Source organism: Falco punctatus (genome assembly GCF_963210335.1).
Source record: "Falco punctatus genome assembly, chromosome: 1".
Taxonomy (NCBI): Eukaryota; Metazoa; Chordata; class Aves; order Falconiformes; family Falconidae; genus Falco; species Falco punctatus.
The window spans coordinates 114,215,150-114,232,346 of NC_137580.1; the positions used below are offsets into that span (position 1 = coordinate 114,215,150).

At 49.4% G+C, this 17,197-nt stretch overlaps 1 protein-coding gene across 8 annotated transcripts in view; it reads right to left on the bottom strand.

Annotated features, from left to right (window-relative positions):
- The window catches only part of TNRC6C (trinucleotide repeat containing adaptor 6C), a 334,947-nt gene that overhangs the window by 198,652 nt on the left and 119,098 nt on the right, over positions 1-17,197 (bottom strand). The window lies entirely within an intron of this gene.

The following is a 17,197-nucleotide window of genomic DNA, read 5'->3' on the forward strand; positions in this document are numbered from 1 at the left end:
TTAATTTGTTCAAACGGCAGCTTTGGGAAGTGGTGTCTGATAGCAAGGATGCTGTCAGGAGGGCTGGAGGGGCGGGTGTCCTGGACCTCTTCCCAACCCCACCGCTGCCCAGCTGGGTGACCCTGGGCAGAGCCCTGCAACCTCCCATATCAGCCGACAAGGTAAGAGTGATAATTGCTTCCCAGAACACGAGTGTGTAGGGAGGCTTAATTAAAGTTGAAAAGCACTTCAAGCTCTTCAGCACAAGCCATTTTAAATAAAACCCACTGTCATAACAAGCTGGTTACAGCATGAAGGAGCCTTGAAGAGGGACAGCGACGCACAGTAGTGGCAGGATGGCTGAGAGAGGTCACCGGGACCACCCACATCTCAGTCAGGCTTCACCACGAATCCAGCCTCTCAGGTGAGACCTGAGCTCCTCATGATGCTGGGGAAAACCATCCCCAAGCACAGAGCAATCCTTCCATTTCCTGACAGGGACTGCCCGAGCCCACCGTGCATCCCAGCAAAAGGCTTTCCAAGCAACACCGTGGGGGGAAAACGGACTTGAATGCAGCTGAAAACTTTTCCTTGCCCCTCCTGCAGTCTGTGAGGTCTCTTGAACACTGTTTTGATGACAAAAATATCTCTCTGGGGCACTAGGGTGACAGTGCTCCTGCACAGCACGGCTGCCCCAGCTGAGCTGGTGCACTGGCACCTCTCACTTCTGCTGTGATCTCCAGTGACAGCAACCACATAGGGCGAGGGATGCCATCCCATGTTGTGCCTCAGTGTGCCTGAGGACCACGATCTCAGGGCTCCTTTGTCCTGGGGACCCAGATCACGCCTGTGTCTCCCGGCAGCGCTGTTATCCCAAGGTCTCTGATTACCGATGCTATGTATCTATGTTCCTCCCCTGTATCCTTAAGATAAACATGTCCTTCACTGTAGTCACCTACTCCATCATACAGCCCTATCAAATGAGCCTTGCTAGCTCGTAAATTACTGTGCAAACCATTCCAAACAATAAAGGCAATTTTACTTACTGAACCATTAAATTTACATACTTAAATTAGACTCAACCAGACGTTGAGAGGGGACGTCTCGCGGCCAGACAAACAATGAATTTAGGGAAAGAGCTGCCGTGTACTTCCCCACCTCTCACATGAAATTAATGAGGTGCTTCAATTTAATCATCATTAAAATTACATCTTTATTTAGTTACTTAGCAGAGTTTGACTCACTGTGTGGCGTGGAACATGGAGTAATGCCTCCAACTCAACCCTTCCACAGAGGGGAGGCAGGGAGGGGGTCTATCTCCCCAAAATGTCCTTTGCACCCCTATGCAGCCAGACCAGGTACCTGCGTCAGGATCCCAAACCTTTCTCCAGGGCTTATTATTAGAGCAAAACAATGAGGGAGAAGAAACAGCAAGTCAGAGTAAATTGAGAAAATAAGGTCTGGGGTTAGCCTAAGACAGATTTGAGACAGGCAGACAGAAAGGCACGTTACTTCTTTAGACAGTACCAACAAACGGGAAGCTCTTGCAGCATTACCAGTCGCAAAGTTCAGTGCACATGTCATGGAGAAAGTCATTAGCAAAGCAGGAGTTTGAAACAAAAGCGTACAGTGAAATAGAGACAAAGAGACAAGAGCCATGCCTGATCTTGTGTGCACGTGCAATTTGTTTTGCATTTGCTCCCACACACACATAATTTATTCATCTCAAGATGCTCCCGTGCAGTCGCAGGGGGAGGCTGGTGAGCAGGGCTTAGGCACAGGGAGGACAGTGGCAGGGTCATGCAGACCCAGTCCGGCTGTCACCTTTCCCTGTCCCACCCCTGGAGGTGCAGCACTCAGCTGGGCACAGGACCGTGCCATGCACATCCTGAGACACAGAGGTGAGAGCTCCCAGCCCATAAATCCAGCTGAGCAAGGGCTACTACGGCCACAAGCGCTCAGTTCCGTACCAGAAAGTTGTCAATAAGCAATAGGGATTTCTGGGGACAGCAGCAAAGCCTGCAAGGGTCCGTGGGGACAGAAGGAGGGATCAAGCTGGTGGGGACAGGCTGGTCACTGGGGAAGGTCCAGCACCCTGCAGCTGGGAACCTGCTCTGCAATACTGAAGAGTCGTGAAAGAAAGCAGAATAAAGAGATTGTGGAGCCCTATGGAAGTGGTGTAAAACAAACCAGTCCCCACTGTACCAGACATATATACATGTAGTAAGAGATGGAAAATTTCTGAAGCAGAGAGCTCTGCATGAAAGTAGGAGGAAGGGAGAGATGCTCCATGCCAGAGGCAAAGGTACCTGTGGTTCACCCAGGGACACCCAGTATGTCAAAGGCCGAGGGAGGTCTTCCCCAAAATCAGCAATGGGCTACAAAAACACAGACCTTTCTTGTTAGTCTGAAATAATTTTCATCCCAACAGACTCGTTCTCCGCTCACCCACTTCAGCCACAGAGCTCATTGATCTCAGTGGTCTCACTCACGTTTGATGCTGATCAGAATGAACAAGATTAGATCTTCATGAGTTACATCTGGAGACATGAAACACTGGGAATCCCTCTTCCCCATGGATACCCACAGCTCTGCATGGATGGAGCACGTCCACGTCATTTCCATCAGAAAGTCTTTGCTCCTTTGACTCATTTAATTCACTCCTGCTCCAGCAGCAAGGGGAGACCAGCTCCCAGCAAGCCCATTGTGACACCACAGATAATGCTAACTCCTTCCTAACTGACAGACAAGGGGTACCTCCAAAGCTACATTTATGTGACCCGTAGCGTCATCTTCCAGCTGTCAGCAGAACTCCTGCCCAAAGGTCTGTGGCTGCTGGCAGTGCCCTGCACACAGTGTGTGTGCGGAGCAGGCACTGGCCATGCACACAACTCCATTGCACACACACACACAAAACTCCATTGCACACGCATGCTGAGGCTGGGCACAACGCTGCGAATTGGATGCCCACAGCCACGACTTTGCAAAAAACAGTCCAGCTCTTGAGTAGGTGCTTTAATGCCAACAGTATTTGGGGGAATAGCAGAGACAGGGCTTATTTGTTAGGGCTGCAAATAATGGCTACATATGTAGTTGCTACCTGCGAGCTCTGTTTTCCCTTTGATCTCTGCACAAGTCCTGTACTGGCAGGTGTTACGTGCCACCACGCACCAGAGTGAGCAGTTAGACCTCAGCTCACACGGTGACCCCAAAACCATAGCTCAAGCAGGATGTAAGAGGTTTTGTTTGGCATCTCTTTTGGGTGGCATCTTTCTTCAGAGAGGGAGGATAAAAATTAATTATGTATAGTGGGAAACAGCACTCATACCTGAAAGCTCATTGCATTAAAAAAAGAAGAAAAATAAGCCCACAAAAGAGTAAACACCAAACTGCCAACTGCTTTTTACCTTCTGTAAATCAAAATACACTTTGGAAGTAAAAACTCCCAAATCTTACCAGGCAAGATGAAACATTAACCCATGAAGAGCGGAGATGGCAGCAGCAGGGATACACAGACTAGAGCCAAAGCTACAGTTTGTCTAGATTAAAAATGCAACATCAGCAGAGGCGTCTGAAAGAGTCATTTATCAACTCCTGGATTAGAGAGACATCTTAAAGTAAGTGCACCATTTATACGCACATATGCACAAATTGTCTGCTGAGGAAGGAGAGGAGAGCTGCAGTCTTTGTGCCTTAGAAGTTTCTCTCTAGTCCTCTGGGTAACCGTAGGGCCCGAATGACATTAGGCATGGAAAATAGGAACCTTGCTCATGGTAACAGGGGGTACAATTCATGTGAGCAGCCGGGATGTAAAGTAATCTGATGCTGCAATTTCAGAGAAACAATATAGAGTCACTCACATACATCATGATTAATGGCTGGATACCATAGTGTGAAAACCATTTAAAAAATGGCATTTTTGTCACTGACAATGTTACACATATAGTAAAGGTCATACATGATAAGAGCATTATCCATATTTCTTCTGCAAACATGCTTAACCTTGTAGAGCACAATTCCCTGGAAAATTGGTGATCCATCTCCAGCTGCAAACAGCGCTCTTCAGAACCTGAGAAGGCCAATTTTACATTTATATCATTCACATCCACGCACACGCAGGCTCTGGGAAGCCTGCATGCCTTTTGAAGCAGAAAGGGATGGAAATGTTTTACAGCAGCACCCACTCCGGGCTCTCCTCCCTCCACCTTGTCTCCAGCTGTCACCTTGTGCTGGGGCTGGCACTGGGCTCCTCGCTGCAGCCATGCTGGAAGCCCAGTTACCTGCAGATCTGCTCTCTAAAGTCTCCTCGAGGAGCCCTTTCGGCACCCTCTGGCCACACCAGACTATACACACACACACACACGCTATAGGTCCCACCAGCGGGACACGGCTCTGTACCTGGCAGTGTTTAACAGTCAGCAGCTGGCTGACCGGCTGCCATCTGCGGGGAGCTCTCATCCCATTCCAGGATGACCACCTTGGATGCAGCCTGCAGAAAAACTTAAACGAGTCCACAGACTTTTTTGAGGGCTGCATTTAAACCACACAGATCCCTGCCAAAATGTTGGCTCAGCCCATGGCAGAGACCCTCCCGGCACCAGGTAAGTCATTGCAGATCAAACCCCAGTTGGACCTTTGCCACCAGCTCAGACCCCACACACCTTTCAAAACCCTCGCATCTTGCCATCATTTAGTTGCATCCACAACTTAGTCACCCTTCAGACTTGCTCAGCCCCATGAACACCAACGCTATGAGCCAGATTGCAACCCTGCCTTGCAGCTCTGGAAGCTTGGGTGTCTTGGCTGAAATTTGGAGGAGCAACGAGGTTCACAACAGATTTTGCAGCAGATTGTGTGACCCTCTGGAAACCCCACAGAAAGTGGGACTAAACTGCATACATGCCATTGCCTGCTGGCTGACACACAGTGGCAAGGGGAATTTTTTCAATATGCAGTCACACATCTACCCATGTTTGCACGAGTATTCGCCGTTTGGCCACACCATGCTCTGTCCATCTGCCTCTCAGGGTCCTTTTCTTGCTGATACTAATCTCTCCTGATTAACCTCGGCTCTAGTTGCAGTTCAGGGTTACACTCTGCACTAACAAGCCAAACACAAGATCTTACAGCCATTGCAACAAAATCTAATTATTTCTACAGCAACCAAAACCCCTGCATGAAATAAACATTTGTATAGTGAGGTCCGATGTAAGGCTCCTTGCATCAGGTTAGACTCTACTTTGAGCATCTCTGCGATGCCTTACCTTGAGCAGGGGTTAGGTACAAGGACAGGGGCTGAGCTCACCAGAGGATGCTGTTACCCTTCAGCAGGGCACAAACACAAAAAAAAAGGCCAAAGCAACCACTAAGAAAGGGTAAGCAGCAGTGCAGTTCACCACCTCTGTGTGCTGAATCTTTGCTAACAAATAAGTATCACTATAAAAAGTGCAGGGATGTGTTACACCTTGCAGGAGTTGGGTGAGGGGGGGGGGGGTTCAGAGGCTTCAGGCAAAATCTCTCCCCCATCGCTAGCTCCTAGCTCCCCAGCAGATCTGACCTTCCTTGGAGAGGAGGGCATGATCTCGCTCTGGAGGGATTTCCTCTGTGGGAGACACTGGAACAGGCTATGGGAGAAGATGGAGCTCAGTGCCTTGCGCCCACCTCCTGGAGCAGGGACCCTTGCCCGTAGCTGGCTGCGAGATGGGGGCTGGAGCACCCCAGCGCTGGGCAGCATGGCCCCCGGTTCAGGGGGTAACCACCTCAATGGGAACAATTGCCACCCAGTGATTTTTGCATCGCTTGGAAAAGTGTGACCCCAGATGTCCCCGAGAGTCCCACATGTCCCCAGCAGCTGGGGGGAGGGGTGGGGGGTCAGCCCCTCATGCCACCTCCAGTGCGAGCAGCCCGGGGAAGCAGCGAGGCAGCGCTGGGCAGGGAGGAGCTGCCTGCTGGGAAGGGGTGCAGGGGACATTTCCACACTGGCACTTGCAGCTTGTCAGATCAGCTTGTGCTTTTTTTATGCGAACAGCACAGCGAAAGCTTCCCGCTGCACTCAGGGTGGGAAAGCTTTTCCCCAGAGTGGTTTGCAAAGACTGGGCTGGACCAAATTATTCTTCTCATCATGAATGCCTCTCTCTGAGCCACCTTACCCATGCAGATACTCAAATGTTATTAATATGAATGAAAAGCATCTTGTCTCAGGGTGTCTTATGGTAGAAGCCATTTCAGAAACACTGGGAGGGTGGAGGGAAGGAGGAAATGCAGTTGAGCAGCCCTGGTTGCATCTGTCCTATTCCTCAGATGACAATTTCTCTCTCCCAGGAGCACCACAGACTAGAGGCACTCACAGATTATACATCATTCAGTCTCTTGCTTTGCAAAATTAGCTTTCTTAGCAAGGAAACAAAGGATTTGCTGTATTGGATCAGACTACTGACATGTCTGCTGCTGCATCCAAGCTCTGGTACTTAAGAAACATGGTGGCTCTCCTCTGCTGTGCTGGCCAAGTCCCTGCCTGGGGAGCTGCGAGCACAGTCGAAGATTGCTTCCAGATTGCCACAGAAATTCATCTGATGCTCAGTAGCAGGTAGTTTAACTTCTCTCCTAATTTTGTCATCTTACATACCCACAAATGGCCAACATTATTTAGTCCTTTTAAAAACTCAGCCAGAACGTTTATCTCAATAAGTGCCTTCAACACTGCCCTCCATAAAGCCAACTACATACCACATAAAAGGAGGGTTTCTTATTACTAGTTCAAAATTTACTGCCCTGGATGGTTTACTTTATGGCTGTTAATACAATGAAAGCTTTTGTAAGGAGAGGATGGTGTTGAGGGATCAGGCAGGAGCGAGCAGGAGACAAAGATAACAATCTGTGGCTAATGCAAGGGCTTCACATGCCAAGCCCGACAGGAAGACCATAACTCATAACATATTTAATGGCACAGGCAAGGAGAGGGACCGCTGAGAGCATTCCCCAGAGGGTCACAGCACAGACCGTCCCCACCAGCCCTCCTGCGGTGGGTGATGTAGCACTGTGGGTACCCTGGGCTGCACCGTGGCTGTGAAGGCAGCAGTGGCTTTTAATCCTTCCCCTCTTATGCAAAGAGGGGATGAAGGGTATTTCTTGTCCAGGCAAAGCCTTCTGTTCCACATGGACCCAAGGAGAAAGGTTCATAGCTGGGGAAGAAATAGTAAAGGAGATGCAGAGCCCTGTGTCTGCAAACACAGGCTAGGCAGACAGGGCTGCGGCCGGGGAAATGCCAGTGTCTGCCACGACAGCAACAGCCTTTTTTCTTTTGACCTGTAACTCCTCCTGGCCTGAAACCAGAGCACACAAGTCACGTTGCTGTGTTTTACAAAGCCTTGGGTCAAACATCTAGCCAAAGGCATGGAGAAGAGGTTTCTTTTGGGATGAATGCTGCACACTAGCTGCAGGATGAGCAAATGTGGGGTGTGCAACAGCAGCAGCAGCTTTGCCTTCTCATCATGTGAGTGCTGGCACTGAGAGGGCACAGCAAGGCAGAAGCTTCCTCCCTTCTCCACAGACCTGCTTCAGGGGGTCCCTGTCTCTCTCCGATATTTGCAATAACAGAAGCAAACCATCCCAGCTGCGTGCAGAAGGGAAAACTTAACATCTCAAACACACACACATCCAATCTCTAACCCAAAAGCCGTGCCCTGGCTCGCTGTGGTTGCTGCCCGTCCCTATCTAAAAGGCAGCGCAGCCATTCAGGACTTGGTGAGGGCACGCATGGCCACGCAACACGGACCAACACGCACAAGTACATGCGGGCAAACCTCCCGGAGCCGCCGGACCGCATCTGTGCTTGGGTGTACAGCAACACACACTGCTTGAGCGTGGCTGGGTCTCCGGGCACACGGAGGCACACCTATTTTCCATCAGCCATGTCCTCCCGACAAGGCCAGAATTAACTGCTGAGAGTGCTCTCTGCCATCTTTTGTGAGCCGAGAACCAAGAATGCTGCATAAATCATTATTCTTGCTAATTACCAGGAAACATCAAACAAGACAAGCATTTTACTCCTCATCACCGAATTTTGTTATGCTAATTAGAGTTGTATAAGCTGTTGCTATTAAACCTGGAGAGTCAGAAAAACATTTGCATTAATACCCACAAAGCTGCATCAAAACCTAGTTATTAGTATTTCAATGAGGTTCAGGTTATGGGGAAGCTGCTGTCATTTCAGGGGCTGGTTTGTTGGTTTTAAATCCCGCTGTGAGAGAAAATATAAATAAATGCAGGGTGAGGCCTCATGCAGACAATACTTCTTTTAAACAGGGAATTAAAAAAATAAGGAAACTTTGATCAGAGGCAAATACAAATGGGAGGGGGAGAGGGGAGACAACAGCAGTGCAGAGATTTTGCTGCTCTATGTACTGTGCTGATCAGCCAAGGGCTCAGAGTCCGTGAGCACCGACTGTGGATGCCATGCTGGACGTGGCATTTTGGATTTCTGAGCCCCTGCTGCTCCCAGACACTTTGCTTGGTCTGTGTGATGGGTTAACTCTCTGAAATGCAGCTGGGAACAGGAGCTGGCTTATGCTGGGTCCTGCATTTGTGTGAGAGTTGCTGTCTCCGTGGGACTTGCCTGTTCAGAGCCTGCCTTCACTTACACCTTGTGCATGACGCTAAAAACCAGGGGGTTCACTGGAGGGATGGGGGGCAGGAGTCCTGGTTACCAAAACACATGCACTAAGCCACACATCTAAACCTTCCTGGGGAACCAACTCTGTAACAAGAACTGGCAACTCCTTCTTTTTAGTGCCAATCACAGCAGCCAAGCGTTTTATCTGAAGATGTCATCGCACTTCAGAAAGGCAAATTATTCCCCCAATGTGCTCCTTTGATACAACAATTATCACCATTTGATGCATCAAATACATCCCAAAAATTTAGGGGAGTCCACACAGGCAGCTGGCGAGCAAGGGGAGGGCTACCTTAACGCCTTAGCTCCTAGTGCTGGAGTATCATTTTGGTGAGCTATTTGCAAGGGCACGCTCACATTGTTATTCACATCATATGGAGCACTGGTCTTGCGCCCATGTGAACTGGTGCCACAGCAAACCTCGTCCCACACAGGGAGGCTGTGACAGGTCCATACACAGCAGAGGGAACCTGTCGGGGAAGGACCCGGGGTATAATTTCAGTTAGGAGCAAGCATCCCTACCCCAAGATAGCTCCGTGGGCGTTAAGGCACTGCACTTGACCTGTGTAAAAGGCAAGCAGGCCGGCTGTCTTGCTAGATACTGGGAGTGGAATTCATCAATTGTCAGGCTCCCCAGCCCCTTGGCTCAGGCCACAAAACTCCCTTTGCCTGGCATTTATTTCTCAGTAAAGAGCAGACCCTATTGACAGCTGGCTGCAGCTTAAATAATACATCTTGAGCTCTCTATATAACCCATGGTGTTATTCTATTGATGGGGCTACAAGTTATCTGTTTTTTAGCAGACCATTTGTCACTGATTCCTGGAGAGGGAGAGCCATTCACTCTCTCACTGTATGTTTCTATCAAAGAAGGAAAAAAAAAAAAAAAAGGAAAGAAAAGTATTTCTTCCATTTTCTCTTTCTGGTGGGTTTCTGCAGGTGAATTGAGTAGCGGTGTGAAGGAAGCAGTGTTTCAGTAATGATGAATTACAGTGGCAGCACTGCATGCTCCATCATTTTGCTGATGCGGAGGAACTTGGATGCGCCGCACGCCCTGCCCCGCGCTGCCACTGAACACCCCCCGAGCCGAGCGGCTGCATGTACCAACCGTTCTGACCTGCCGGATGAGCTGTGTGAAGCCCCCAGCCCAGGGACACATCCTGCTCCCCCAGTGCCAGACCCATCCCGGGCTCGCTGTGCATCCTCAGCATCAGCCTTTCCGATTTTGTGGAGCATTGGGTGCTCCACCTTCTCTCCAGCCTCATTTACCTCTGCGTGCACCCAAGATAATAAACCACAGCACCTTTGCCTCCAGAAGAGGATGTTAAGGTCTCACTCCTTCTACCTCGATATGAATCAGCGTAAGAGGAAGAGACAAACACAAGCTGGGTGCCACCATCCCACAGGACCTATTCTAATGCTGTGTCCTCCCTAACCACAGGCAGATTAAAAAAAAAATAATCCACATCAACCATATTACGGTAAGGAGAACTCTAAGAAGGATGAGGAAAATGAAGACACTGTGAAATGCAATAGATGTCAACTTCTACTTATTTTTTAATTTCATCTCTTACAAGCTTTTTGGAAGCTAACATGATTAAGTTCTTCACACAATTTATTAGCATCGTGTTGGAAATCCAGCAGTATATTACACTGTCTGAGTAATCCAATTAGTAAAATGTATTTATTTAACCAGAATATTAGCTGCACACAATCCCAAATGAAGTAAAGTCCCTGATCCTGGGGTTCCTCTCACTTCTTGGAATTCATTTACCAGCTACAGAAAGGCTTACTCTAATGAAATAAATATCAGCCCTATGTTTTTGGAATAATACAAGAAAACCAATCTTGCTGCTCAGCTAACTGCTTTTTTTTAATTTTTTTTTCTTTGCAGCGTATACTGCTGGCACACAGATTTCACAGCATCATGAAGGTTTTTCTGGCTCTTCTACCTTTGTCACACCCCAACCCCAAGAACATCCCTAAATTCCCCCAAGACCAACTGGATTCTCACTCTAGAACTACAAAATAACTCCCCAAATTAAGAGCTGCTTTTTTTTTTTTTTTTTTTTTTTTATTCAGCAACACACATGCAAACATGATCCTCATACCCTCTTTACTCTGATTTACAAGAGCTTTGAAATAAAATCACTGTGGGAAGTGAAGCCTTTCCAGCACTTTTTTCCCTCCTAATGAAGGAGCTGAGTGACAGCCCCCGAGGCTGGAGGTCTGCCACCATCTCAGCAGCATCCCCACCACCCTCACGTGCTGGCCTGACTCAGTGCCGAGCTAAAGGGACTGTACTGGGACCAATGACTGATGCGCGACAGTGTTTTGGGGTATTTCAGGGATTTGGGGGATTTTTCCACCCCTTTTTTTCGTTATTCCTTTAAACATGCCCAGCCCCTGACACAGCAGCATCCCCACTGGAGCTGCAGGCTGCCAGCACGGGGGTGACTCCCCCAGCCCATGGCGAGGCAAGGGAGAGCGCTCGGGAGACCGCTGCCTCTGCAGCCCACCCCAGGGGACAGCTTGCTGTTGACCGATGGTATTTTTCCAAAGCTGCTACTCCAATTTATCTTCATTAATTGGCTTAATTAATTATTTTCCCCTGTGAGCCGCAGCGGGAGATTCGGTCACGAGCAGCGGCAAGGAGGCGCGATGCAGTGAGCCGAGCCCTGCGCGCGGCCCTCGCTGGTGCTGGGCGACCCCGGCGTGGTGGGCAGCTTTGGGCATCGACCAGCTTTGGGCATCGACCAGCTTTCAGATTTGGGCCTGGGGGAGCTGCAGGTGGGGTCAGGGGGGGCACAGACACCCCTGTCTTGTCCCGTGCAGACACAGTGTGGGAACGAAAGGCTTGGGGCAATGGCGTATCCTTGGATGAGCATCCCATGAACCCAAACCCAGAGATTTCGGGGTAGGTGCCATATGCTGGCAGGAAAAGGCACAGAGAGGATAGATTTGCTTTACTTGCTCATAACCTATTTTTCTCACACCTTGTGGAGCAAGACCACGGTCTCCATCTCCCTGCGCTGCTGCAGCAGCACCTGTGAGACGACTCTGAAAGCAGCAACACCAAAGCCAGGTAGAGAAGGAAGGGACTAATGGCCAGGTTAATAATAGTCATCATTTGCAATGAGCCTTCAAAAAAATGAACATCCCGAGGCAAAAGATCTAATTTTGTGTCTCCTTTTAGAACCTCTGCTGAACGCAGCCAGTGCTGGAGAAGGGGAGGTGTCTGCGGCAGCAACTTGCTTGGGCTCGATGTGTGAGCATGTGTGATGCTCATTCACATGCAGCGAATTTGAGAGAGATCCTCCCATTAATGCAAACAGGAATTACCCATGTAATCTTGGGATTAATGGAGCCCAAGGAATTATTTACATTTCCTAAATGAGGGAAACTGTATCAAGTGGATAAGTCAGAGACGTGGAGCAATGGTGTGGGGGCATGACCCACTACCTGCGTCTGCAGGAACCACTGTCATTTGCCTTCCTGAAAACAGGTTCATCTGGGGTTGCACAAAATATTTGTTATTGCTGGACAAAAGCTGCTGCTGAGGTGCAAAGCAGAAGGACTGATGCTGTCCTTGGGCTCATTTCCAGGGAGGGAGTCATGCAAACTTCAGACCCCAAACCTGTGCCTGCAGATCTTCCCCGCATCACAGCGTGAAACTCCTCATTCTCCACCAATGATTACAGCAGCAGTAGGGTAATTAAGACCAGTTTATTACATTTTTATTTAATTTCTCCTGCAAAAATCTCTCCCACCACAACCGTGTCCCCTTGGCAGTGGCCAATGCAACTGCTGGGTGGGGACATGGACCTGCTCCCTCCTTGGTCGCACAGAGCATCCCTGTCATTGACTCCACCATCGCACTTTGAAGTCAGGCTCATATCACCCAGTGCGTTCACCACACCATGCTTTTCAGTCTTTACTCATCAAAAGCTGCAGTGACAGGCAGCAGAGCCCTCAGAGCCCCATCTTCTCCCAAATGCTATAATACTCATAATAATCACAGCAACAACAACAACAACAGTTACAATAACCCTGCATCCTTCACACACCAGACGACGATGAGTCAGACTCCATTTCCAAACTAAGACATCTCACATGCTATTCTCTCTCCCCTCCAGACTAATAGCTGACAATGTATGCCTTCCACATTAATGATAAGGGTTCAAGGGGAAAGAGACTGCTCTCCCGTTTCACTGACATTACACTCTCCTATGTACCCACCAACATACCCTAAGGCAACAGAACTAGTAATAGGTTCCTCTAACTGCCTCCTGCATCAAATTTGACACCGGGTGCTTTCTTCTCCTTTCCCATTGCTCACCTTATAATTCTATCATCATCATTGATTTTGACTTAAGGAGAGAAAAAAAACCCACCCAGCCCTCTCCCCCTGCTCATGCAGCACCAGGGTGGTGAAGCACAGCTGCTGCAGGGACTTGGAGCAGGGAAGAGGCAGGCCAAGGGGGCTGCTGCTGCTTTCCCTGCATCTTGGTGGCGAGGGGACTGAGGCAGCAAGCTGGAAGCGTGTGCTGTACTCATCAGGCTGGGTTTGCAGCCCTGGGATGCTGTCTCTGGTGTGGGGAAGCTGCCCAGATTGCAGGCAGCACCGTTCGGGTGCTCGGTGGCTTTTTGCACCGGGCTCATCTTTCCACTGAGGTCAGGATTTGTTAATTTTTAGGCAATACTCCTTTCTCCTCCTTCTGTCTTTCTTCCACATAAAAGATAGCTGGAGTGATCCCTGTCTACCTCTGGACTATGTCACTCTGTACAGTACCTGGTAACCTCCTCAGATTCTCCACATTGCTATCTGCAGCAGAGGTGATGGCCAACCTCAGCAAGCCATCGGTTCTGGCAGTGGGAAGGGGAGAATGGTGGCTTCACCATGGGGGGGTGAAGGACCCTTCCTAGCGGCAACCCCTGCCAATTTCCCCCAATTCAGTTATCAGATGATCAAGGCGCTCATTTGTTCCTGGGGAAGAGGGCTGAGCTCCCGCACCAGTGCCGGCTGCTTCCCGGCACGGCCAGGAGTTATCTCGGTCCAGTTGCCTAGTGCTCATCCTTCGCAGCCACATCCTAAGATCTGCCTTACGGGGGCTGCAGCCTGCTGGAAGGGGAGGGGACCTGTCAGAATCTCCCAGCACGGGGCAATCCTTCCTACTGCAGCCCAGAGAAACCCTGCCTGAGTGATCTGGGAGAGCGGCAGGCTCCTCCTGTCTGGTTTCTTAGCAGATACACAGAAGCGAATCCCCAGAGTGTGGCTGACCCGCAGCTGGTGTTTTCTTTGATTTATGTCAGAGTCTATTTACGTCCTCTGCTTAAAACAATCCAGTTCATGTCAGCAGTAAATGAAACTGTGTACCATCCAGCAGCTGTTTGGCTGCTACCTGAAATGAGTTTCACTCCAGTTCTTATCAAGCAGAAATCCTTTTAATCATCAAAACTGCCACAGCCTTGTTGGGGCTGTGATGATACGATGATCGTAACAGGGGAAGACATACTGCAAGACAGGGACACAACAAGAGCCATGGAATTGCTGGTGATTTTCTTCCAGGGTCACAGCCACTTTGGACACGGTGACATGTGTAAGTGAGGGTTGGTCTCTGGCTACAGAGACCAGTCCATTGCGGAGCTGGACACCAGCAAGGGTTAACGCAGTGCCAGATGGCCTCTGGTGTCTCCACTGCTGTCTCACTGGTGGCCAAGCAGGCTCCTGCTACTGATACTCCCAACAGAGCAAACGGGGAATGGTTCAGGAAAACCCGGGAGAGATGGACTCCGAGTCCTTGCTGCAGCCCTTATACCTTGAAAAGTCTCCTAGTGAAGGACTTAACTAAGAAGGCTGCTGGCAGCCAGCAGGGATGCTGCACAAGGAGTGGGAAACGTTTGCCCAAAGCTATTCTGAATTCAATAAAGAGGATGGTAAGAGTTGGGCTGCTCCAATCAGGGACCCAGCATGAGGCCACATAACCTGCTCATCCCACCAAAAACTAATGATCACAGCTTGACTAGCGAGTATCAGATGATCTCAACACACTGCTTGCAAACAAGCTGCAGACCAAAAGCAATTTGAAGGAATTATTTGGGAAATAATTGTAAATAATGACTGAATGGAGAAAACTGCAAGCTGTTTACAGATAACTCACCTGCAGAAAAGAGCTGAATTTGCCGAGTAGATGATTCACTATTGATTATTTCCCCAGCTCTAGCTGTAACCTTATAAAGCATTAATTAAGACAAGTCTTCGTAGTTCAGCATATTCTGTCTGATCTGTTACAGGAGGGAGAGCTCTCAAGAGCTCAGCACTGCCCTCCTGGAAGGAAATCTGGAGATTCACACCCTGCTCCCGGTCCTGCCTGGATGGGGAGGAAGCAGGGGGACACCGAGCAGAGCCGAGCACCAGTCCAAAACCCAGCAATGTCCCCAGTAGCTGATGCAAATATTTCATCAGGCTGCAGCTCGGGGCTTGCGAGTGCCTGGGTATGGCAGGGGAAGACTGGATCCTACCTGGCTGTTGGCTGGATTTCAAACTGGACAGCTGCCTCTTGGGATAAACCCTTTAAAGACAGCCAAGGCAATCTGGCTGTCCCCGCGGACAGCTGCCCTCAAATGACCTGTGGCCGAGTCTGCCCCGATAATGATACTTAAACGCATGCTGTAAACCACGCTGTGAAATGACACTGTCCGTGCAGGTGCCCTTGTGCCACCCAGCCCTTTGGAAAGCTCCGCACTGCTCCCCCGGCTTCAGCTCTGGCAGCCCCAGTATCAGCTCAGCGCCACAGAGCTCCCGGAACCGGTGTGTCCTTTCAGTTCTGTCAAGTCACTACAACTGCACCCACTGCTAAACCAGCCAAGCAATGGTGCACACGTGTAAATGCAAACACATCAGCAACCGGTCTCCTCTTCGGCCAGGGACTGGCACCCGTACGCACGTCACGCTGACAAGAGCACAGCATCAGCCCGTGCTGAGGGTGCATCACTGAGCAAGCCTCCAGCTAATGGATCACAGGTTGAATCTTTGGTAATGCACAGACACGAAAATGAACAATCTAATTCAGCATGGCAAGATTTCCAACTCAAACCCCAGAGGAATATGGCTCACGATGCTGAAGGAAAGGGGCAAGTTGCTGCTCTCCAGCTGTGCTCCCCAAGCTGGACCGGCAGTCTCGTTTGCTCTGCAGAGCCACCAATCCCTCACCCGTCACCCCAGGACTGCTGACACAGCACTTTGCAGGCAGACACGTGCTTGCTTTCCCTGCGTCCTGAAGAAACAAGGACATGAACAACCTGGCACCCAACTGAAGCTAAAATACCGTCTTTCAACCAGCTGATTAGCTCAGCATCTCCCAAATCCTGCTTGCATCATTTCTGGATGACTTGGAATATAGGTAGAGCAAGTTAGCATCTGCATTAAGCAAGCCTAGTGTACAACTGATTTTTGTTCTCAGAACTTTTTTTCAGAAAGAAAAGCTCAGACAGTAAAGTTTTAACCATCTCTGAAATCCAGGCAGCCAATGACTTTCATCTTTTTAGCCCATTTCCACATCCACTGTGAAGTACCACAGCTCTCCTCAAGACCTGTCCTCAGTTCGCGTGGGTACGGTTTGCCAGCAGCCCCACCAGCCCCTCCCTTGCCATGCAGCACTATTTGGTGTGGTGCTCACTCAGCATCACGTCATGGCCAAGCCATGACCAGCTGCATGACCCACACAGCCTTAATTTGTCCTAATTTATGCACAAAAATTAAAAGCAAGATTCCAGTAAAAGCCCCTTTCTCCCCCACCAGATGCACTCAGCCGCAAGCTGTGTCTCACAGGACTGAGCTTGGAGGTAAGGTTAGACTTGACCACTAACCAAGGAAAGAGAGCAGGAGAGGAATTAAAAATTCAAACAAAAATACAGCATAATCAGTTGAATTTTCACAGCATATCTAGATTTTTAACAATTTCAATGCTTCTACAGACTGTTTTGGACATGTAATGAAAATTATTCCATATTACCTTTGAGAGAAAGCCTTGTCAAGACTGCAAACATTTAAAATAATCATTTAAGGGACACATGGCACAACATATGATTTCTCCTAATCCAGGTGTTCAAGCTTAACCTTTCAAGGTGACCACATGGAAGCAGATTGCTCACAGCTGCATTATTTTCTATACACACAGATGTGGGATGGAACGTGTTTCCCTGCCTGGTACATTCATCAAAAGCATGCAAAAAGGGGAAGAAAAAGATCTTAATAGCTCAACTTCAACTCTATTTATATCTCCATCTCTCTCCTGTCAGTCTCATGACCAGCACTGGAGGTCACACACTGCCCTGGTCTAACCGCCATCTCATATGCCAGGTGGGTGGCACGGTGCTGAGCTGGTCACAGGTGGTCACTCAGACGTGACCCGAGTCACTGGGACATGTGCATGCAAGCTGCTCTGCCAGCCCTGAGCCAGCCCCGTGCATGAGCCCTTGTGCCAGCCTTGGGGCAGGCTGAGAGGTCTGCTCTGAGCTTGGTCTTGGCTGAGCAGTGACCATGCCA